The sequence below is a fragment of the Delphinapterus leucas genome, chromosome 7 (assembly GCF_059928025.1).
Source record: "Delphinapterus leucas isolate spDelLeu-1000000601 "Yukka" chromosome 7, BTC_Dleu_Yukka2, whole genome shotgun sequence".
Classification (NCBI taxonomy): Eukaryota; Metazoa; Chordata; class Mammalia; order Artiodactyla; family Monodontidae; genus Delphinapterus; species Delphinapterus leucas.
This window is the reverse complement of record NC_143135.1, coordinates 91,312,998-91,336,788: the sequence shown is the minus strand read 5'-3', so window position 1 is coordinate 91,336,788 and position 23,791 is coordinate 91,312,998. Positions and strand designations below refer to the sequence as shown.

The 23,791-nt window shown below is 44.0% G+C and overlaps 1 pseudogene; it reads left to right on the top strand.

Annotated features, from left to right (window-relative positions):
* The first annotated feature begins 17,968 nt into the window (after positions 1-17,968).
* Positions 17,969-19,716, top strand: LOC111166916 (nucleus accumbens-associated protein 1 pseudogene; annotated as a pseudogene).
* Positions 19,717-23,791: the final 4,075 nt, after the last annotated feature.

Below are 23,791 nucleotides of genomic sequence, written 5' to 3'. Positions count from 1 at the left end.
CCCTCTTAGAAGAGACCCCTGGTTCCTCATGTTAATTGTTACAGCAAGTTCATAAACCTAAGGTTGTTACAACCATGTCCCCAGTGAGCTTTATCTGATATGCTTTATCACCATCCTATTAAACTTGACTTTAATTTCCAGGATACAATAATTTTTATACTTGTAGAGGACTTGCACAGAGCCATATAGTAATGGTAGTAATACTAGTTAGTAGTCATTCTGGCTGTTTCTCTTTGCATCCGAGCAAAGGTTAAACAAAACCCAACATCACCACCATTATTTCTTTTTGCCTTTCTCCCTTCCTATTTCATGTTATCAGTTTCTCCAGGTTTGGGGCTGGTTTTCTCCATGAGCTTTGCAGGCAGTGGGTCCTGGAGGCTATGGGACAACAGAGACTCTTAGGTGAGGGAAGGTCTGGTATCCTTACGGGCAGCCCTGGCTGGTTGCCCAGGAGCAGTGCAACTGGGGACCAAAGAGGGTGCTCTGTGGTCCCCCCACCAAGGCCAGTCTCCTTACCCTGCTCCTGAGCCAGCCCTTCCTGATCAGCATGAGTAATCTGATCCTTACTGGTTATCTAGCATTTCCTCACACTCCCTGAAAAGTACCTTCTGAGATGTTTTGGCCTCATCCTCCCAAGTGCAATAAAAGTTAATAGATTTTTCATAGATATCTTGAACTCTAAAAAAAAAAAAGAACAAACCTGTAAACTGTCCTACAGTTTTTAAATGTCCTATAAAGCATTTTTAAATAGGCAGTAAATACCTCATGAATACCTGTTTGGTGATGGTATCTCTTCTTTTCCTGCTTTGTGATACTTTGTCTTGAGAAATGTTGACATCATGTTCACTGCTGATAACTGATAACTGTTGTTTACTTCCTTCTGGTGATATTGGGGAGGAATAAAGGATGCTAAATCTTTTGCCTTTTACACTCTATCACTGTAAAAAGCTCAAGCCAAATATAAAATATGCCTTGTAGGTCTTCCCTGGTGGCACAGTGGTTAAGAATCTGCCCGCCAATACAGGGGACACGGGTTCGAGCCCTGGTCCAGGAAGATCCCACATTCTGCAGAGCAACTAAGCCCATGCGTCACAACTACTGAGCCTGTGCTCTAGAGCCCGCAAGCCACAACTACTGAAGCCCGCGTGCCTACAGCCATGCTCCGCAACAAGAGAAGCCACCGCAATGAGAAGCCCAAGCACTGCAACGAAGAGTAGCCCCCGCTCGCCGCAACTAGAGAAAGCCCCTGCATAGCAACAAAGACCCAACGCAGCCAAAAATAAATTAATTCATAAAAAAAAAATTACGGCTTGAACAAAATGGACACTCTATAGGTTTTCATGAAATTTGATGTTCATCTTACCTCAATGTAGTCCAATAAACATTTTGTATGATACATGATATTTAATACTGAATACTTAGTATGTATCAAACACTGTGCTAGAATGCCAAAGGAAAAATACATTTATTAAGCTGACATTATAACAGACCTAGAAGTATTTAAAATATTAATGGTTCATTTTAGGTTTAGAGTTGTATTTTTCTTGTTGTTGTTTTAATAAATTTATTTATTTATTTATTTTTGGCTGCATTGGGTCTTCGTTGCTGTGCACGGGCTTTCTCTAGTTGCAGCGAGCGGGGGCTAATCTTTGTTATGGTGCGCGGGCTTCTCACTGCAGTGGCTTCTTTGGTTGCGGAGCATGGGCTCTAGGTGAGTGGGCTTCAGTAGTTGTGGCACATGGGCTCAGTAGTTGTGGCTTGCGGGCTCTAGAGCACAGGCTCAGTAGTTGTGGTGCACAGGCTTAGTTGCTCCATGGCTTGTGGGATCTTCCTGGACCAGGGCTCGAACCCGTGTCCCCTGCATTGGCAGGTGGATTCTTAACCACTGCATCACCAGGGAAGTCCCTGTTTTTTAGTTTTTGTTGTTGTTTTTGCAGATAAGGAAACAGCTTTAATTTTTCCATCTGTAAAATGGATGGTATGAAGACTAAATAAACACATAGAGAATATCTAATACATTATATAGTAGGTGCTCATTTAATGTATTTTTGTACAAAAATCAGGAGATACAAAATTTGATACAAGGGAGATCATGCCAATGCTTTAAAGAATTAGAGAGTCATACTGGGATATAGGGGGAAAGGATTCATTTTGACCAAAGAGGTGCAGGATGGAAATTGGATTAGATCCTGAAAGAAGAGAACTTTGACAACACATATTATGGGTAAGAAAATCCCAGAGAGATAGAACATTTTGGATCTAAGCAACTAGAATGGTTAGCCTTTATAGTGAGAGAGAAACCAGTTGAAGAGAAAAAATTACAGAAAGAACAAGTAAGAGTTGATGAGTTCCGTTCTGGAAAGGTTGAAGTTTCACTTTGGACAGGTTCAAGTTGCAATTCAAGGAACACAACTAAGTAGAGATATCTAGCAGGCTGCTGGGACAAGGTCAGGGATAGAGACATGCACTTGGAGGTCATCTACATAGAGGGAGTAGCTGAAGGCTAGGGGAGAGGAGATTGCAAGTTGTCTGCAAAATACTTTAGGCCCATGCCAACCTTGAGGATTTTAAGTTTTTGCAAATTTAAGAATCTAATTAGCATGTAAAGAGGATCCTCAGCTTGATTTGTATATGTTGGCACCTATTGAATAAACTGGTGTAGCAAACCTACCAGAAGTTTGTTTCTTGGAAGGGTAAGGATTATCCTGGGAGAGAAATCAGCTAACAGAAAAAGCAACCAGAAACAAAGAGCACAGTGCAGCACAAAAGCTGACAAAGTAAGAGGAAGAAAAAGAAGAATTCTGACAGAACAGCAACTATCAGTAGTAGATTTGCCTCCTGGCTTATTCCCTACTTGACTCATGTCTAAAGAACAGAGAGGTATTCTAAAATAGCTTTTTCAATGAAAAGCACATTTAATAATAGTATCACACAACCCTACTTGAGTTCTCTGCTAGCACACACACACACACACACAAAGCAAAACTGAAGCAAGACAGTTATAGAGATGGGGAGCAGAGAGGAATGTTTCTTCTCACTCCTGATATTTCCTTCCATGTGGAGGAAGTACCACTGGCATAACAGTTCTGGCCTCTTGTACCCGGCCTCTCTTATTTCTCCATAAAAAGTGGGGTAAAATTTCAAGATTTAGGACAGATGTTAGACATGCACAACCCAGCACAACAAAGGCAGTATTTTGGGAGTGGGTGGACCTGTTTAGGAAGCCTTGAAATACCTGGGTAGGAGATTTTGCAGAGAGCTGAGGTCCCGTGTTTCTCAGGCAGAGAGCAACAGAAAGTTGTTTCCTTCTGTCAGTGTGACCTCATTTGCACCCATACAACTGTTGAGATTTAACCACCTCCCTGTGGTACCAGTTTACCTGGTGATCTCTGTCTTGATAAAAAGCTTAAATCAAGTAGTAATTGTCATTGCAGCCAAACAAACAATTCTATAATTTTGAATAGTCCAATGTCAATGCCACATTACTGGACAAAGGACTATGAGTATGAATATTCAGTGTGGGCCATGTATAATGAAAAAGAGAATAGGCTTTGGAACCATACTAGCTGAATGCAAACCCAACCTCAGCTCATTTCTATCCATACATCCTTAAACAAGTTGACTCTAATCTCTCTGAGATTCATGTTCCTCCTTAAAATAGTAATAGCAGGACTTCATTTGAAGAATTACTACAAAAGTTTGAGGTAATATGCATAAAGGCAGCACAATGCCTTGCCCATGGTGGGTGCTTAATAAATAGTGTAAATAAATCATTGTTATTATTACTTAATAAGCCCACTCCACTCACCATTTATAAGCTGGATCATTTCTGATCATGTAGGCAGTGTTTGAGAAAACAGATTGTGGCAGAGACTGATCGTTATCTAGCAAATATGCAGCTATCTTTAGAAGCATCTTCATTAATAACATGTTTCTCGGTTTTAACAGGGCACTTTGCCATCCTTGTGGCTGGGTATAGACATGTGACTAAGTTCTGGCAAATGATATTATGGAATTTCCAAAAGATTTCTTAAGGGAACTGATATAAGTTGGAGGTGTTATTTTACCCTTCCTGGTTACCTGGAATTTTGATGTGGTGGTGAAGGCCCAGGTTCTCTCTTGGAACATGATGTGATCTTGAGCATGGAACTAGTGGTGAGGATGGTGAAATAGAAAGATGGGAGCCACCTTGGTCTCTCTATGCATGGTGACTTAAGGGAACTTCCATACTAACTAGAAACTTGGTATAGGTGAAAGAAAAACCCCTATTATGTTAAGCCACTATTTTTGAACCTTTGTTTTTTTGTAACCTAATGTAATCCCCAACTCTTACAGAAGAAGTGGTGGGTAAAGAAAGGAATTTTAGAAAGACAGATAACTGTTGGTCAAAATGATAGGAAGAGGTTCAAGAAAATGCTGTATTACAGATGCTGAATAAAATTATTTTAAGGTAGGACCAAAAAAAAAGATTAATGTAAAATTTTCTCTGCCATTTGAGCCATTACCCCTGCCCCTTTAGTGTGCACCATGCATCTGCATTATACATTAACCAGATCTCCTTAGAAGACACAGGAATGTCTACTAGCCAAAACAAAAAAAAAAGAAAAAAGAAAGAAGCAATTTTCTCCTAGTGAAACCATGCACCTCAGACTGGGACTTGAACCGATGAGGCCAGGACTTGAACCCAGCCAAAACCCCATGGTCTTCCAACTGAGATCATACACTTGGTTTCAGGACTTAATGAAGCTCAGGTTCCTGATGTCTCATCGCAGAAGGAATTCAGTGAGAGACAAAGTGATAGGTGAGAAGTGAATTTATTTAGAGAGAAACACTCCACAGACAGAGTGTAGTCCATCTCAGAAGGCGAGAGTGGCATCAGGGTATGGGGTTGTCAGTTTTCATAGGGGTGGGTAATTTCATAGGCTAATGAGTGGGAGGAGTATTCCAGCTATTTCAGGAAGGAGCAGGGAGTTCCAGGAATTGAGCCACTGCCCACTTTTTTATCCTTATGGTCGGCCTTAGAACTGTCATGGGACCTGTGGGTGTGTCAGTTAGCTTGCTGATGTGTTACAATGAGCATGTACTGAGGCTCCAGGTCTAGTTGAAGTTGACTTGTCTGTCATCTTGGACCCATTTGGTTCTAAGCAGTTTATGTCATGTCCTCAGACTATGTCGTTCTTTCAAAGGTTGTGCCCTGCCCCCTTCCCTCCTGTTTCATTAGTGCCAGCAAGGTAAGGTTACCGAATCGAAGCTTGTTGAGGCAAGGAATAGCTACTTTATTCGGAAAGTCGGGCATCCAAGAAGATGGTGGACTAGTGTACTAGAGCACCATCTTATCAGGGTCTGGATGTTAGTTTCTTTTATAGAGCAGAGATGGGGAGGAGGTGAGGAAGTAAAGTAAAAAGGCCATAAGTCTTGCAAAATACTCCTGGTTTTTGCCAGCCTCAGGGAGAGCATGTGTTATTTCTTCTTTTCTGCAGCCATTTACAGGTGAGCAGGGTCACGGTGTTTCTCTGTAAGCTGAACAAAGGCACTTTAGTTTAATATTCAGGCAGAGGGGCAGGGTTCCCTGAGGCAGACCGTTATGTATGCCTATAGATATAGACAGAATAAAAGCAATGGAAAGCAAAGGTCAAAGTAAAAGAAACAGATCCAACATGGAGTCAGATTTTGTTCTTCCCTGTTACAGTAACTCCTTAGGTGATAACATTCCTTCCTTAATCCTATAAGGGATCACAATGATCACTGCTCACCTTTTTGGACTATGTAAACTGTCAATATATTACTTTGACATATAGCCCTTTGATGTATATCCATTTGTCTCAAAAACTTATATGACTGTGCTTTGACCTCTAACAGGTGGAACAGTCCTCAGAGCTTTCTGAAAGACTGTATCCTGGGTTATAATGCTCAGGTTGGTTCCAATAAAACTATTTCTTTCTTAGAATGACTATTGATTCATTATTTTTCATTGACACAGAAAATAAAGGAAGAAAATTTTGAATGAAGGTGTGACGTCATTGGTATCAATCTCGGGATGAGGTCTGCAAGATGTCATTGTATTTGGTCATTAGAGCCCAAAATTCTGCTGCAAACTTGAGAAACAAATAAGAGAATCTGAAAGTTGAGAAAGTAGGTAATAAAGGCCCTTTCTTGATATCTTGTAGAGAATGGAAGAGAAGTAGTAACAGAGCAAATGGGTTTGTTTAAAGAGTACAAGCTGATAGGAAAAAGGTCAAGAAGTTAAAGGGAAAGAGGTGGAGAAAGGCGTGAAGCTGAGAAAAGGATACAGGCAAAAGATTCTGGGAGAACAAAACATAAAAGCACAGTTGTTGAGATGAGCCTTAGAATGATCATTTTAACAAATGAAATCCTCTCCTTTGAATGAACACTGTTTTTCAAAATAATTCAATTGTCCTGACAAGATTTTTCAAACGTAAGTGCTGACAACAATAATTTTATTTCTACATGGTAAATTAAGTGCCATCTTCAAACCCTTGCATTGAATTTTAAATACCCGTAACAACACAGTATTTAATTTTGAAAGGGGAGAAATCTTGCAATAACAATAGCAACAACAACAAAACTTCATGTGGAAGTATAATTGTTGGGAATATTGCATCATTAGCTTAAATCAAATGGCCCTTCCATTTTTTAAAATTGTCATTAACAACAAATAAACTAATATATCAGAAGTATGTTCATGAACTCAGACCCTCTTCAGAGCTTATCATTTACTTTTGAATTTTAGTCATCTTGTGCCACAACTAAAAATTTTAATGACCTATTTGTTTCATCTAATTGCACACATCTGATTTTCTTTTACAAAAATTATCAAAGGGATACTGCTAAATTTAAGCATTGCTTTTGTTAGGGGAACCACTGACTGAAACCTCCTGCCCTGGCCAGGCACAATAGTAACCACTTGCATGAGTCATCTTACAACAGGATGTCCTGGTAAGGAATGAGGAACTAACAAGCTACCACCAACCAGAAGAATTCAGAAAAGGTCAAAAAGAGAGAGGAGACGCCAGTCCGTATGTCCTACCATCCTCCCAGAATCCTTCTCACTGTAATCTATCTTGATTAAGTCATGTGCGCACCACCAGGAAGGATCCTGAGGTGGAATGATTGGCCAGAGACAGCCTGGAAACGAATCCCATTACCATAAATCCCGAGACTGTGAGCAACGTGGCAGAGCAGTTCTCCTGGGTTCCCTGACCCTGCTGCTCTCCACCCGGGTGCCCCTTTCCAATAAAGCCTCTTGCTTTGTCAGCACATGTGTCTCCTTGGACAATTCATTTCTGAGTGTTGGACAAAAGCCCACTCTTGGGCTGTGGAAGGGATCCCTCTTTCTGAAACACTTTAACTGCAATCTCTACAAATTCCTCAGTACTATCTTGTTCTTGGCATTTATTGTATCTATTTTGCTTCCTACAAAAATAATAAGACATATGTACTGTATGTACTTCACATTAGAGAACACTTTGATTACTAATCCCAAATATCCTAAACAGAAAGACATCTTCCATTTCCTAGCAACTAATTTTGCACTGACCTTAAACTAGCCTTTGCATTCCGTTCTAAAGGGAAAAGAAATAGACTAAAAAATTAATATATTATTTTCACTTGTATTGGCCACATCTAAACTGTTGTTTCTGTAACAGGCAAGAGCTAAATCGGACTCCATGTTCAATCTGTTTCTTTGACTTTAACCTTTGCTTTTCGTTGAGAATCCGCCTGCCAATGCAGGGGACACTGGTTCGAGCCCTGGTCTGGGAAGATCCCACATGCCGTGGAGCAACTAAGCCCATGTGCCACAACTACTGAGCCTGTGCTCTAGCGCCTGTGAGCCGCAACTACTGAGCCCATGTGCTGCAACTACTGAAGCCCGCGTGCCTAGAGCCCATGCTGCACAACAAGAGAAGCCACCACAATAAGAAGCTCGCGCACCACAATGAAGAATAGCCCCCTCTTACTGCAATTAGAGAAAGCCCATGTGCAGCAATGAAGACCCAACACAGCGAAAAATAAATAAATAAAATATATAAATTTATTAAAAAAGAAAAAGAAGTAACTCCTTAAAAAGAGAAGGGATAATATTTTAAAATATTAATGTCAATCCGAAACTAAAATCCAAGTGATTGTGATAAAGCATTGCAGTTGGTCTCTATGCTGGTAGTGAGAGAGAAGCATCAAGGAGAGTGACAGTATATTAAGGGTGTTTTCTTGGTGGGGTGCAGGGGAGTCAGAGATAATACTGTTGTGGTGGTGTTGCACAGTGTCATCTAAGCTGGAACTATGGTCCCCAGAATTCCGGTACATGTCTAGTTTCCCTTTAGCTTTCGCATTGTATAGTCAAGAATTTGACTGGCCTTTGGTCCTGGTTTCTGGGAGGGAATCTCTAGATTCTCAGAATTTCCCAAGTGATAAGTGTGTCTTTGTTATTCATGGCTGTTGAGCCCCTAGATAGTTCCTGGATGGGGCTGGCCATACTGGAAAGATCAACCATGTAGTTAGAGGGTTAGGGCTCTGAGCCAAGTAATACCAATTCTACCAATTCAACCTCCATGGGGTGGGGGGCGAAGGTTGGGGGTTGGAGATTGACTTCAATCACATGGCCAAGAATTCAAGCAATCATGCTCGGGTAATAGAATCCCAATAAAACTCTGGACTCAAAGCTTGGATAAGCCTCCTGGCTGGTAATACACATTGATATGCCAGGAGTGTGATGCTTCCTGACTGCCTGGGGAGAGGACACAGAAACTTCCCATTTGAGACCCTCCCAAGGCCTACCCTATGTGTCTCTCCTTTTTTTCTGGTTTTGATTTGCATCCTTTTGCTATAATAAGACTGTGGCCATAAGTATAGCTCTTTCTTGAGTTCTGTGAGTCATTCTAGTGACTTATCAAACCTGAGGGGGTAGTGGGAACCCCCAAATTTGTAGCCAGTTGTTCAGAAGTGCAGGTGGCCTGGGAATCCAGGAGTTGCAGCTTGTGTCTGAAGTGAGGGCAGTCTCACAGAGGACTAAGCCCTCAACCTGTGAAGGTTAGCCTAACTCCAAGAAGTTAGTCTCAGAATTACAATGCAGTTCACAACAAGAGAAATTTGCTGGAGATCCAGAATTCATAAGGGAAGCAGCAGCCATATATTCCACACTGTGGAAGCTTGGTGGAGGGTGCCGGGCCCTGTGGTACCTCATGCATGTTGTTGCTGATCTCCTGGCTTACCTTGTTGGTGTGGGGCAGCACCCAGCCCGCAGGCTTCAGGTCATACAAGTCATCTAAGGTAGAGAACAACAGACAGATACAGGCTCCATTATTTCTCCCCCCAGCAGTTTCCAGTTTGTCCCTGCTCCTGTTCTTGTTCAGCTTTCCTTCCCAACTGCTGGGCTGGCTAACTTATAATGACTTCAGGCCAATACCAGAGGCAGGCAACAAATTGTTCCACCAGCAATCATAATTGCATCAACTTGAATCCCTATAATAAGTTCCTTATTCATTAATGCTCTTACTTCTGCCTCTCTGATTTTACCTTGACTGCCACAGCTGTTTCAGTCTATCCACTGATAGAAAATTATAATTTTAAATGTGATTGTTGAGAACTTAAGAAGAAGCACTACAGGAATAGAAACACTAGTGTTGTCAATCCTGACTTCATGCTACAAGCTTTAAAAAAAAATGCTGATACCACTCTCCTCCCCGGAGATTCTGGGGTAAAGTTTAGATGTTAAATTGTTTTCTGAAAGGTTCCTAGGTGATCCTAGTATGCATCCAGGGTTATGAAATGCTGCACTAGAAGGAAGAAAAAAAGCAAAGGAAAGGTAATCAATCTTACACACACACAAGGAAGTATAACAGAAATAAATCAAAACATATCTTAATACGAGAGTCACTCCTAAAATCAAGAAGTATTAAAAATTAACTAATAGACTGACATAGCAGGCAAATAAAAATAAAGATGTGATATAGTAATATAATAGATAGAATTCATAGTTAATAGCATGAAAATGGATCAAGGATATTTACATTGATAAAAGTTATAGTATGTGTAAAGAAATGTCGTGTTTCTCTTTCTATCTGGCATAGCTTCAGGATACATAAAACAAAAACTGGGAGACCTACTCAGAGAAAATAACAAATTAAAATCATCTCTTTTAGAATTTAAAGATCAAGAAGAAAAAAAACATACAAGGTTTGAAAAACATAATTAACAGGACTTACCTACCATATTAGAAGCATGTTTAACTTTAACCCTACACAACTGATGTTCTCTATTCTTCCTGTAATAAACATCAAAGTCCCTGACATGCTGAAGGCTGGAGGCTAGTAAGCTACTCCTGTATGTCCACGCATGCTTGTTCTTTTTTTTTATCAGATTGTGTTACCTCCCTGCTCTCTGGTACTTCATCACTGTCTGGTATTCTTTTTTTTTTTTTTTTTTTTGAATTTTTGAATTTTATTTATTTTTTTATACAGCAGGTTCTTATTAGTCATCAATTTTATACACATCAGTGTATACATGTCAATCCCAATCGCCCAGTTCATCACACCACCATCCCCACACCCCTGCCGCTTTCCCCCCTTGGTGTCCATACGTTTGTTCTCTACATCTGTGTCTCAATTTCTGCCCTGCAAACCGGTTCATCTGTAGCATTTTTCTAGATTCCACATATATGTGTTAATATATGGTATTTTTTTCTTTCTGACTTACTTCACCCTGTATGACAGTCTCTAGATACATCCACGTCTCAACAAATGAACCAATTTCGTTCTTTTTTATGGCTGAGTAATATTCCATTGTATATATGTACCACATCTTCTTCATCCATTCGTCTGTTGATGGGCATTTAGGTTGCTTCCATAACCTGGCTGTTGTAAATAGTGCTGCAATGAACATTAGGGTGCATGTGTCTTTTTGAATTATGGTTTTCTCTGGGTATATGCCCAGTAGTGGGATTGCTGGATCATGTAGTAGTTCTATTTTTAGTTTTTTAAGGAACCTCCGTACTGTTCTCCATAGTGGCTGTATCAATTTACATTCCCACCAACAGTGCAAGAGGGTTCCCTTTTCTCCACACCCTCTCCAGCATTGAGCTGTTCCAATCTGTTGAGTTGTTCCAATCCTGCTTATGCTAGCTTTTTTTTTTTTTTTTTGTCTGCGTTGGGTCTTTGTTGCTGTGCATGGGCTTCCTCTGGTTGCAGTGAGCGCAGGCTATTCTTCGTTGCAGTGGAAGGCTCCTCATTGCAGTAGCTTCTCTTGTTGTGGAGCATGGGCTCTAGATGCACGGGCTTCAGTAGTTGTGGCTCGCGGGCCCAGTAGTTGTGGCTCATGGGCTCTAGAGCTCAGGCTCAGTAGTTGTTGCTCACGGGCTTAGTTGCTCCTCGGCATGTGGGATCTTCCTGGACCAGGGCCCAAACCCATGTCCCCCGCACTGGCAGGTGGATTCTTAACCACTGCACCACCAGGGAAGTCCTATGCTAGTTCTTATTAATATATGTTCTTAATTTAAATATTATATAAACCAATAAAATATGAATGTGAAAAATAGTAGTTGTTTCTAGAAAACTAAGTTGAATACTTTGAAAAGATCCAGTAAGGATATATCATTATAAAAATTTGCTGTCAGATTAAGTGTGTGCAAGACAACTGTAAAAAAAAAAAAAAAAAGGATGTGAATTCTAGAAAACTTGAATACTTCACAAGTGTTTTTCAGACATCTGTGGAACCATAATGAGAGTTGGGAAAAGAAACATCAAGCAGGCATCACTTTGAGCAGGATGAAACTGACAGGCAGGAGGGTCAGCCAGGAATGATGGATGTGGTTTCAGATTCTCTCAGCAGCCCCTGGAGAGCTGTGCCTGGGCTGTGGGTTCAGTCCTGCTAGCTCACTGCCAGGCAACCTAGAAAAATCCTGTGATCATCCAGCTAGTGAACTGGTTTGTCTCTCTACAAGTTTTTATCACACAGGTCACATTTTCTGTTCACAAGGCTATAAAATTAGAGGTCACAATAGAAGCATGGAGAAAAAAGTCATTTAGAAATAACCAGATAGAATCTAAGTAATTCAAGTTAGAGGGGAAACAAAACCCAAACATAAAAATACAGACCATTTAAAATGAAGAATGGTCACTGCACTATATATCAAATCCCATGGATTAACTTACACTTCCAGTCAAGAGGGAGTAACAAAGATTAGAATTACCTTTCTGCCTGAAACAATCAATACACAAGCAAAGACAATGGACATCAGGTACAAAGGACAGAGATCCCTGAGAAACAGGAGATGAGTGGGGTGAGCTCTATGATGGCTGCAGCTTGCTGCCTTGAGAAAATTTTCAGGCTGCAGTGTAGTAGAGGGGCAGACAGGCAGAGCTTGGCAAACTCCAAGTTGAGGAGGTAAAGCTGACTGTTCAGGGAAACTAAGGTCACTAGAATGTCCATTACACAGTACTGAAGAGGATTAAGTTGTACTGAGAGAAAACTAGTGATCTGCAGAAAGTTTCCTCCAGTATTCATGAGAGTACTGACCAGCATACAGGTTTGAAGAAAGTACCCAAGCCTGGGGAAAGAATTGTCCCACAGAATTATAAGTAATACTACCCAACACTCACATAAGACCAGGAACGGTATCTGCTATCACTGGCCAGACTGAAAAACTTCCTAATTCATGAGGTACCTAGTAGAGCATTAAAAAGCGTCTTGCCTCAGTAATGGGGTGAATTAACCCTAGACATAATAGTTCTCAAATCCTGCCTAACAAATCTTAAAAGCAAGTCCTGAAGTGATGCAACTGTTAACAAGTAACTGTGTCCCAGAATAAAACTCAAGAATATTTATAGAAATACGAAATATCAAGCATGCAATATGGTAAATTTCACCAATGCCTAGCATTCAATCAAAATTACAAGGCAAGCAAAGCAGGAAAATACATCCAATAAGGAGAGAGTAAATCAAAAGGTATTAGAATAAGCAGACAAGAATATTAAAAATTGCTATAACTTTATTCCATATGTTGAAAATTTTAAGTAAAAGCAGTGAAGATATTAAAAGATCCAAATCATGTGTTAACTAACTCCATGGGGAGAATCCTTTCACAATTGTGTGTGTGTGTGTGTGTGTGTGTGTGTATAATCATGTTGTACATTTTAAATATCTTATAGTTTTATCAATTGTACCTCAATAAAGCTTACAAAAAAATGAGAAAAATAGAGATCCAAATCAAACTTCTAGAGAGAAAAACTACAATGTCTAAGATGAAGAGTATATTTGAACTAATTGCTGATTAGACACTGAAGAAAAAAAGATTAGTGGACTTGAAGACATAGCAATAGAAACTATCCAACATGAAACACACAGAGAAAAAATAATCTAAAAAAGCAGCAGCATATCAGTGAGCTATGGGACTATATCAAGCAGCCTAATTAGAGTTTCCAAAGAAGAAAAAAATGGGGACACAAAAAAGTTTTTTTAAATAATGGCCAAGATTTTTCCAAATTTAATGAAAACTGTAAACCCACAGATCTATGCAGCTCAATGAACTCCAAAGCAAAAGAAACATGAAAAAAAAACTACATTAAGGCACATTATAATCAAATGGCTCAAAACCAGCTAGAGAAAATTGACACCTTATGTATATATAATGTGTGCATGTTCACAAATGACTCCAAAAGCACCACCAGTCTTTTGATTTTGGGGTTACAAATATAATTCAGTGAGTAGGGGAATTCACAAATAAAGCCGCAAGTAATGAAGATCTAGTGTATAGCAATACAATGGAATATCATTTGGCCATGAAAAGGATTGAAATGCTACAACATGGATGAATCTTGAAAACATGATAACTGTGAGAAGCCAGACACAAAAGGACAAATATGAATCTGCTTAGATGTCCAGAATAGGCAAATCCTTTTTTGAGTGTTTTATAGATGACATTTATCAGTTTGAGAAAGTTCCTTTTCATTATTACTTTAACTGTTTTATCATGAAGTGTGCTGAATTTCTTTAAATGCTTTTTTTGTGTCTATTGAGATGATTCTGATGTTTTTATTTATCTTTTATTCTGTTGTCAGGGTGTGGTATATTAATTGATTTTTGGATGCTAATCCAATCTTACATTGCTAAGATAAATCCTTCTAGGCCATGTTATATAATCCATTTATATACCTCTGGTTGTTTTGTTTGCTATTTTATTAAGGATTTTTGTGTCTATATTTATAAGATATATTGCTCTGTGGTTTGATTTTCTTATTATATGTTTTTCTGGTTCTTGTGATGAGAGTAATACTGGCCTCATAGAATGAGTTGTGAAGTGTTTCCTACTCTTCTATTTTTTGGAAGAGTTTGAGAAAAATTGGTATTCTTTATTAAATATTTGGTAGAATTTATCAGTGAAGTCAGCTGGGTATGGGTTTTCTTTTTTGGGTAGTTTTTGAGTACTAATTCAATTTCTTTGTTATGTCTATTCGGATTTTCTATTTCCTCTTGAGTCAGTTTCAGTAGTTTGCATCTTTCTAAAAACTTGTCCCATCATCTAAGTTATCTAATTTGTTGGCATGCAGTTGTTCATAGTAGTCCCTTATGAAAGAGTCCTTTTTTCATATATGACAGCAGATTTCTTATAGGAAAAAATGCAAGAGGACATTTTAGGCATACTTCATTTTATTGCCCTTTACAGATATTGCTTTTTTTTTTTTTTTTTTTTTACAAACAGAAGGTTTCTGGCAACCCTGTGTCAAGCAAGTCTATTGGCACCATTTTTCCAACAGTTGCTCACTTCATATGACTCTGTGTCAAATTTTGGTAATTCTCGCAAGACTTCAAACTTTTAAATGATTATTATATTTGTTATCATGATCTGTAATTAGTGATCTTTGATGTTACTATTGTCATTGTTTTGGGGTGCCACAAATTGTGCCTATATAAAATGGCAAACTTAACCGATAAGTGTGTGGGTTCCAAATGTCCCCTAACCTCTCTCTCTCTGCCCCCTCAGGCTTCCCTATTCCCCAAGACATAACAATATTGAAATTAGGTCAATTTATAACCCTATGATGGCCTCTAAGTGTTCAAGTGAAAGGAAGAGTCAAACATCTCTCACTTTAAATCAAAAGCTACAAATGATTAAGCTTAGTGAGGAAGGCATGTCTAAAGCTGAGATAGGCTGAAAGCAAGGCCTCTTGTGCCAAACAGTTAAACAAGTTGTGAATACAAAGGAAAAGTTCTTAAAGGAAATTAAAAGTGCTCCTCCACTGAAAACATGAATGACAAGAAAGCAAAACAGCCTTATTGCTGATATGGAGAAAGTTTTAGTGGTCTGATTAGAAGATTCAAACCAGCCACAACATTCCCTTAAGTCAAAGCCTAATCCAGAGCAAGGCCCTAACTCTCTTCAATTCTATGAAGGCTGAGAGAGGTGAGGAAGCTACAGAAGAAAAGTTTGAAGCCAGTAGAGGTTGGTTCATGAGGTTTAAGGAAAGAAGCCGTCTCCATAATATAAAATTACAAGGTGAAGCAGCAAGTGCTGATGTGGAAGCTACAGCAAGTTATCCAGAGGATCTAGCTAAGTTAATTAATAAAGGTGTCTACATGAAACAACAGATTTTCAATGTAGATGAAACAGCCTTATATTGGAAGAAGATGCTATCTAGGACTTTCATAACTAGAGAGATGTCAATGCCTGGCTTTGAAACTTCAAAACACAGGCTGACTCTCTTGTTAGGGAATAATGCAGTTGGTAACCTGAAATTGAAGCCAATACTTATTCACCATTCTGAAAATCCTAAGGGCCTTAAGAATTATGCTAAATCTACTCTGCCTGTGCTCTATAAGTGGAACAACAAAGCCTGGATGACAGCTCACCTATTTACAACACGGCTCACTGAATATTTTAAGCCCACCGTTGAGACCTACTGTTCAGGAAAAAAAGATTTCTTTCAAAATGTTACTGCTCATTGACAACGCAACTGGTCACCCAAGAGCTCTGATGGAGATGGACAAGATTAATGTTGTTTTCATGCCTGCTAACACAACATCCATTTAACACAATATCCGTTCTGCAGCCCATGGATCAAGGAGTAATTATGACTTTCAAGTCTTATTATTTAAGAAATACATTTCGGGACTTCCCTGGCGGTCCAGTAGTTAAGACTCCACGCTTCCACTGCAGGGGGCACCACTTCGATCCCTGGTGGGGGAACTAAGATCCCGCATGCCATAGGGCACGGCCAAAAAAACAAAAACAAAAACAAACAAACAAAAAAGAAATACATTTCATAAGGTTATAGCTGCCATAGACACCGTGATTCCTCAGATGGATCTGGGCAAAGTAAATTGAAAACCTGGAAAAGCTTCATCACTCTAGATGCCATTAAGAACATTCATGATTCAGAGGAAGAGGTCAAAATATCAACATTAACAGGAGTTTGGAAGAAGCTGATTCCAACCTGAATGAATTAGGGGTTCAAGACTTCAGTGGAGGAAGTAACAGCAGATGTGGTGGAAATAGGAAGAGAACTAGAATTAGAAGTGGAGCCTGAAGATGTGACGGCATTGCTGTAATCTCATGATAAAACTTCCACAGATCAGGAGTTGCTTCTTATGGATGAGCAAAGAAACTGGTTTCTTGAGATGGAATCTACTCCAGGTGAAGATGCTGTGAAGATTAATGAAATGACAACAAAGGATTTAGAATATTACATAAAATTATTTGACAAAGCAGGAGCAGGGTTTCAAAGGATTGGCTCCAATTCTGAAAGAAATTTCACTGTGGGTAAAAATGCTATCAAACAGCATTGCACGTTGCAGAAAAATCATTCGTGAAAGGAAGAGTCAATCAGTGCAGCAAAACTTCATTGTTGTCTTATTTTTAGAAACTGTCACAGCCATTCCAACCTTCAGCAACCACCACCCTGATCAGTCAGCAGCCATCAGCATCGAAGCAAGACCCTCCACCTGCAAAAAGATTATAAATCACTGAAAGCTCAGATGATTAGCATTTTTTAGCAATAAAAGATTTTTAAATTAAGGTATGTACACTGGGGTTTTTTAGACATAATGCTATTGTACATGATAGAATACAGTATAATATAAATATAACTTTTGTATGCATTGGGAAACCAAAACCTTTGTCACTCACTGTGATATTCAGTTTCTAGTGGTGGCCTGGAACTGAACCCACAATATCTCCAAGGCATGCCTGTACTGAAAGGGGAAAAGAAAAAACTGTCAACTTAGAATTCTATACCCAGACAAATTATATTTCAAAAACAAATGTGAAAGAGGCTTTTTCAGACATAGACAAGCTAAAAGAGTTCATCACCAGCAAGACTGTACTATAAGAACTATCAAAACAGGTTCTTCAAGCAGGCGAATACCAAATGGATAAATGGAGCTACACAAAAGGATGAAGAGCTCCAGAAATGGTAACTTTGGAAAATTACGTTAAGATTTTTTTTCTTATTTAAATCTTCTTAAAAGAAAATCTATGTTTTAATACCAACAGTAACAACAAAAAAACCCCAAAGAACAAACAAAAACAATTGTGTGTGGGGTATGTGCATACACAAACACACACACACACACATGTAAAGTGTATAACAGCACAGTCTAGCAAGCTTGAACAGGGTGTGGGAGGGATGGTAAAATATATCAGGCGCTAAAACTGGACTATAACTCGAGAGAGAGGTTTACAAAAATTATGAGAAATACTAGGTACAACTCTATATCCATTAATTTGGAAAGACAGAGGAAATGTTGATTTTTAATAAAGATATAAATTCAGCTGGCCCACAATGAATGGCCGCCGCGGCTGCCGCTGCTGCTGAAGCAGAGGCCGCGGGGTTCGCGGCGGCCGCGGAGGCCACAGCTCCGGCGCAGTGGGGCGCGCCCCGGGCCCAGGCCCGCCCCCAGCCGCCGCTGCGGAGCTGGCCGGGAGCCCCCGGAGCAAGGCCACGGCTTAGCCGCCGCCGCCATGGCCCAGACCCTGCAGACGCAAATCCCGAACTTCGGCCACAGCATTCTGGAGTGCCTCAAGGAGCAGCGGCTGCAGGTCCCGTACTGTGATGTCTCGGTGGTGGTCAAGGGCCCTGCCTTCAAGGCCCACCGGGCCGTGCGAGCCGCCAGCAGCTCCCACTTCCGGGGCCTGTGCTACAGCAGCCGGAGTGCGGCGGTGGAGCTGCCGGCGGCTGCGCAGCCCCAGTCCTTCCAGCAGAGCCTCAGCTTCCGCTACACGGGCCGGCTGAGCATGAACATGGGCGACCAGTTCCTGCTCATGTACACATCGGGCTTCCTGCAGATCCAGGAGATCATGGAGCAGGGCACAGAGTTCTTCCTCAAGGTGAGCTCACCCCGCTGTGACTCCCAGGGCCTGCACGCCGAGGAGGGCCCCTCGTCCGAGCCCCAGAGCCCTGTGGCGCAGACGTCGAGCTGGCCGGCCTGCGGCACCCCACTGCCCCTCGTGTCTCGCGTCAAGACGGAGCAGCAGGAGTCGGACTCTGTGCAGTGCACGCCCGTGGCCAAGCGGCTGTGGGACAGCAGCCAGAAGGAGGCCGGCGGTGGCTGCAGTGGCAACGGCAGCCGCAAGATGGCCAAGCTCTCCGCGCCGGACCTGGTCGCCAACCGGCCGCCCCAGCAGGCCCAGGCGGTGGCGGCGGCACAGCGCGCCAGAGTGGCTGGGGGCTGGGGGGAAGCCGGCGGGGGGCGTGGCGGCAGCGGCAGGCGGAGTGGTGGGTGGGCCCAGCACGTCGGAGCGGACCAGCCCGGGCATCTCAAGCGCTTACACCAGCGACAGCAGCGGCTCTTACCACGAGGAGGAGGAGGAGGACGCGGGCGAGGAGGGCACAGACGAGCAGTACCGGCAGATGTGCTGTATGTCCGCTATGTACCGCATGATGAATGTAGGCCAGACCTCCGAGAAGGTGGAGGAGGCCCTCCCAGAGCAGGTAGCCCCCGAGTCCCGGAATCACATCCGAGTGCGGCAAGACCTGGCGTCTCTCCCTGCTGAGCTCATCAACCAGATCGGCAGCCGCTGCCACACCCCAGGCTCTACGATGAGGGTGACCCCTCTGAGAAGCTGGAGCTGGTAACAGGCACCAGCGTGTACGTCACCCGGGCGCAACTCATGAACTGCCACGTCAGCGCGGGCACGCGGCACAAGGTGCTGCTGTGGCGCCTCCTGGCCTCCTTCTTTGACCGGAACACGCTGGCCAACAGCTGTGGCACCGGCGTCCGCTCTTCCAGGAACAGCTCCAGCAGCAAACCGCTGGATGGTCGCGCCCTCCACGCTGTCAAGTACTACTGCCAGAACTTTGCTCCCAGCTTCAACGAGAGCGAGATGAACGCCATCGCAGCCGACATGTGCACCAACGCCCGCCGAGTGTGAGGAAGAGCTGGACCCCCAAGGTCAAGCTGCTTATGGCCGAGGGTGACGCCTACACCACCTTCGTCAGCTACACGGGCAAGACAGAGCCGGCCATGAGGGGTGTGGAGCATGGCTTCGAGACGGCCAGCCATGACGGCGAGGCCGGCCCCTCGGCCGAGGAAGCCGTCCAGTACCCCCCCACCGGACTCTCCCGCGGGGCCGTCACACTCCCCCTCCTGTCACACCCGCCCGCCATCTTGGGCACGAGCTACTGTCTGTCCTTCCCCAGGACCCGCGGGGGGCATTGCATGCTCCGGCCCCTCTGCGCACCCCCCACCCCCCGTCCCACCCACTGACCCCAGTCCGATCAGGGATGCAGGCTGGGAGAGGACGGCAGGTGGTGCGAGATCTGCGTTGCCTTCTCTAGCACACACACTCGTGCACAGTCGGGGGGCTCTTGCTCCCCCTCTTCTAACCCCGAGCAACTGTCTCCCCACTCACCAGGCCAGGCACAGGGAGGGGTTGGCCTGGGGGGCTTGGGAAGACCCCCTTCCCAGGCGCTGGGCCACCTAGCCGGAGCATTCCTCAGCCTCTGCCCCCCTGCAGCCCCTTGGGACTCACAGGGGCCCCGGGTTCTCAGGACCCCTCCCGCCACCACCTCCCAGTGCTTCCACGTTCCAAAAGCACCTTCCTGTCTCCCTCGTCTGGCCCTGCGCCCGGGGGCTGGGGTAGGCGCGGCCATGAGGACTGCCCGTTTTACAGCTGAGGAAACTGGGGCTCAGAGAAACTCCATGACCGACCTAAGGTGGCGGGCGGTGGCAGGCCCAGCGCCCTTCTCTTCCCCCACCTGTGCTCAGCCTCTCTTGCCGCCACCAGCCCCCTGGGGCCTGAGAGGGGCAGGTCCTGAGAGGGGGGCCCTTGGGGGCAGACCGAGGGTCTCTGAGGATAGAAGGAGAGGTTTCCGGGGCTCGCAGAAGCGTGAGGGTGTGCGTGTGTGTGTGTGCGGGCGTGCGTGTGTAGAAGTTTTGCTTTTAAACAGATGAAGACGTGAGAGGCAGTAGGACCAGGGGTGGAACCCAGGGGAGCAGGCTGGGGAGCTGCTGCCTTTCCCTCCCTTCCCCACCCCACCCTGACCCCCCCAAGGCAGGGCTCCCAGCCCCCAGCCCCTGTACATACTTTTTAAAACATGTTTTTAGCTAATGAAATATTGAAGTATAAGATTCCTATTATTTTTCAAACCAACGGGACCGTGTCTGATGTCCCCTTCGGTCCTCGGGGCTGTGGAAGGCAGGACGGAGTGGGGAGCCGGGGGCAGGCTGAATGTGCGCGTGTGTGTGGAGTGGGGGCGCGCGTTGCCGAGGGGGGCCCCCCAGGCCCCGCTCTGCCTGGGCTCCCGTGGGTCTGGCCGGCTTCCACTCAACCCCAGGGCCTTCCTCCAAGGGCTACATTGCAAGGTCCGGTTGGCTGAGTCCAGCTCCTGGCAGGGCCGGGTCCGCTTCATGGTTACAGATCGTTTGCCGAATCTTCTTTTACCATTCCTCTCTTTCTATCCTTGCCTAGCTCCGTGAGTGGTTTTGTGGATTTTTTGAGTTCTACGTGTAAACTTGGAGGGTTCTTTTTGTTTTTTAACGCCCCCCCCCGCACCCCTCCCCACACACGCTGGATGTCATTTCTTTGCAGTTTGCATTTTTGTCTCCAGCCCTGGTTCTCAAGGCCTCTGTCTCCGAGCAGTCTGACTAGCCCATTGCTCCCAGCAGCCTCTCTCTCTCCAAAGGCAAGGGGATTACAGGAGGTGGGGTGGGGGCCAGCTGGACCACTGGGATCTGACCTGGAGGCCTGCGCCCCCCCCCCAGGAGCCCCTGCCAGCCTGCGGGGAGCGGGTCCTTTCTGACGTCTGCTTGCTGCGAGGGGGAGGGTCAGTCCAGCGGGGCCCTGGTGCTCTGCTTTCCTGGCCCAGCCCCAGTACCTTAGCCCTCAGCCGGCCCGAGTGCGTGGGGCGGGGGGGGTGGGGGTCGACAGCCCCAGCTAAAGCATGAGCACCTTAGTCACACCTCCCCTGCCCCCTCATCCTGGCCTTGACACCCCACCCCAGAGTAGATCCCAAAGCACAATATCCTGGTCACTTGGCAAGCTGCCTGGCCGACCAAGCAGGGGTGGGCTGGGGCTCCAGCCAGACCCCCAAAGGAAGCAGGAGTCCCCAGGCGCTCCCGTCCTTCCAGGCCTCAGCGGGGGCCAGCTGTGTGGGACTGGGGTCTTCTCCCTCCCCACCCCCTTGTCCTGGGCAGGCCCCTGTCCAGCCCCTCCTGGCCTTGTCCTCGGGTGGGGCTTGCCCCGTCCCTCCAAGCCCCTGCAGCACGGGGTTGGGTGGCAGAGCGCTCTTGTTTCAGGGACTCCAGGAGGTGCCCCTGGCTCCCTGGACTGTGTGTATAGGTCTGGGGAGGGGGCGGGGGAGAGGGGCGGGGCAGGGGCGCAGGGGAGGAAACTCCTCACCAGGAGAGCCAAAGACAGGGGGTTGTACCTTACCCCAGGAGCCACCCCTGCGCCCTCCCGCCCTGCCCTCCCCGCTCTTGGGCGGCCTGCTGCTTTTCCTGCTTTCCCTTCCCCTAGCCCTGCCCTGCCCTGAGCTGCATGGACCCCCCACCCCCGGGCAGCCAGGATGGAACATGAATGGAGAATCACTGACCAACGCAAAAAAGACTCTGGGGGACCCCCTCCACGTCCCCCGGCCGCCCATTCACCCATGTCTCTTTCACGAAGCACAGATCACCCGCCTCGTCCGCGGGGAGTGCCAACACCCTCCCTGCCCTGGGCCCAGCCCCTCCTCCGGCCCATAAGTGAGATTAAACATTAACTACTGTAAGAGGAGCCGCCCTGGGAAATGTGAACCATGAGACTATCAGTGATACTGATGAGAATAAACTAAATGCCTTTGTAACAAAAAAAACAAAAAAGATATAAATTCATTCTACAAAACAGAACCACAATTCCAAAACCCAGCTAAGGTAAACAATTATTTTAAGAAAACCTTAATGAATACAGATCCAATAACTTCTTAACAACTTGAAAACAAACAGAATTCTAGAGCGTATTAAAGGCACAGTATGTTGTGATACAATTTTTATAACAGGATGCAATGACGGTTCAGGGTTTGGAAATCTATACCAAAGAAGTTTTCAGTGTTGAAGCCTCCTTTTTTCAATTATTTGACAAACGTTCCTTCATTTATTCAGCAAAAATTTACCATGTATTATATATATGCCAGGCACTGAATACTAGGAATTCAGTGGTGAAAAAATGAGGTCCTGGACTTCATGGAGACATCTAGAGAGATACAAATAAAAATAAAATGTTAATACAATAAAAAGGCTGTAAGAGAAATACAGGGAGTACCATAGGAATACATAAATTGGCACGCAAACATTAGGGTGCTGTTGGAATAACCCTGTTGCAATGATGATTGCCCATTCTAGGATGGTGGCAGTGGATACAGATAAGATGGGCCTACACAACGTAATCAGAAAGTGGTATAAAATTTTCTGATTGACTAGATGGAGAAGAGTGGAGTCAGAGATTCTTTGGGGGGATCTTAATGTATTATGTATAAAAGGGTAAAGAAAGGGTCAAGTAAGTTCAAAAAATACTGTTAGGTATAAACATTACTGCAGCACTTGTCAGCTTCATGGCACTTTCTCATTAAGAGAGAGTCACGGTGTTAGATAGTACATAATGTTTACCATACATTTGACTACGGAACCCTGTTATTTTTGCAGAACACCTTGTGAGAGTACTGTTTCATGGAACACACTCTGGGAGAAACTGCTTTCCATAAAAACAATCTCTTCCTTTCTACTCCTGCAGCTCTCAATACCTCGGTGAATTGTCTCACCAGCTATATTCAATTCTTTGTGGCTGTCTTGTTCTATCCCTTTACACAGTACATATATTTAGTTTGGTTACTTTCAACTGGATGAGGGTGAAGTGAAAGATTCACTGGAACCTCAGAAGGGGTGTCCCAAAAAGCATTAAAAAAGAAAAAAATTATTCTGGACCAGGGTCACCTGTGAATCAACAGGAACAGACCTGAGCCACAGATAAGTCGCAATAAAGCAGTATTAATCTTTGTTAATATCTACAAATGCTACTGAGTAAATTTTCATATAGGTCAGACACCTGAAAATAACAGGCTCGTTGGAAACAAATCCTTCTACTATGAAACTGCTTAAGCAACAGAAACTTGATTTGAACGCTCTGTGCTGAGTAATTGGATAGCTAGCTCCATTTACCTGGACTCAGAAGAGCTGCATGCATTTAGAAACAGAGAAAACCAAATGTACAAACTCCTAGAGACTAGGGAGGGTAACTAAATTAGTTTACAGTGCTCGGAAACATAAACCAGGTGTTACTGAAAATCTGATTCTAAAATATAAGTTT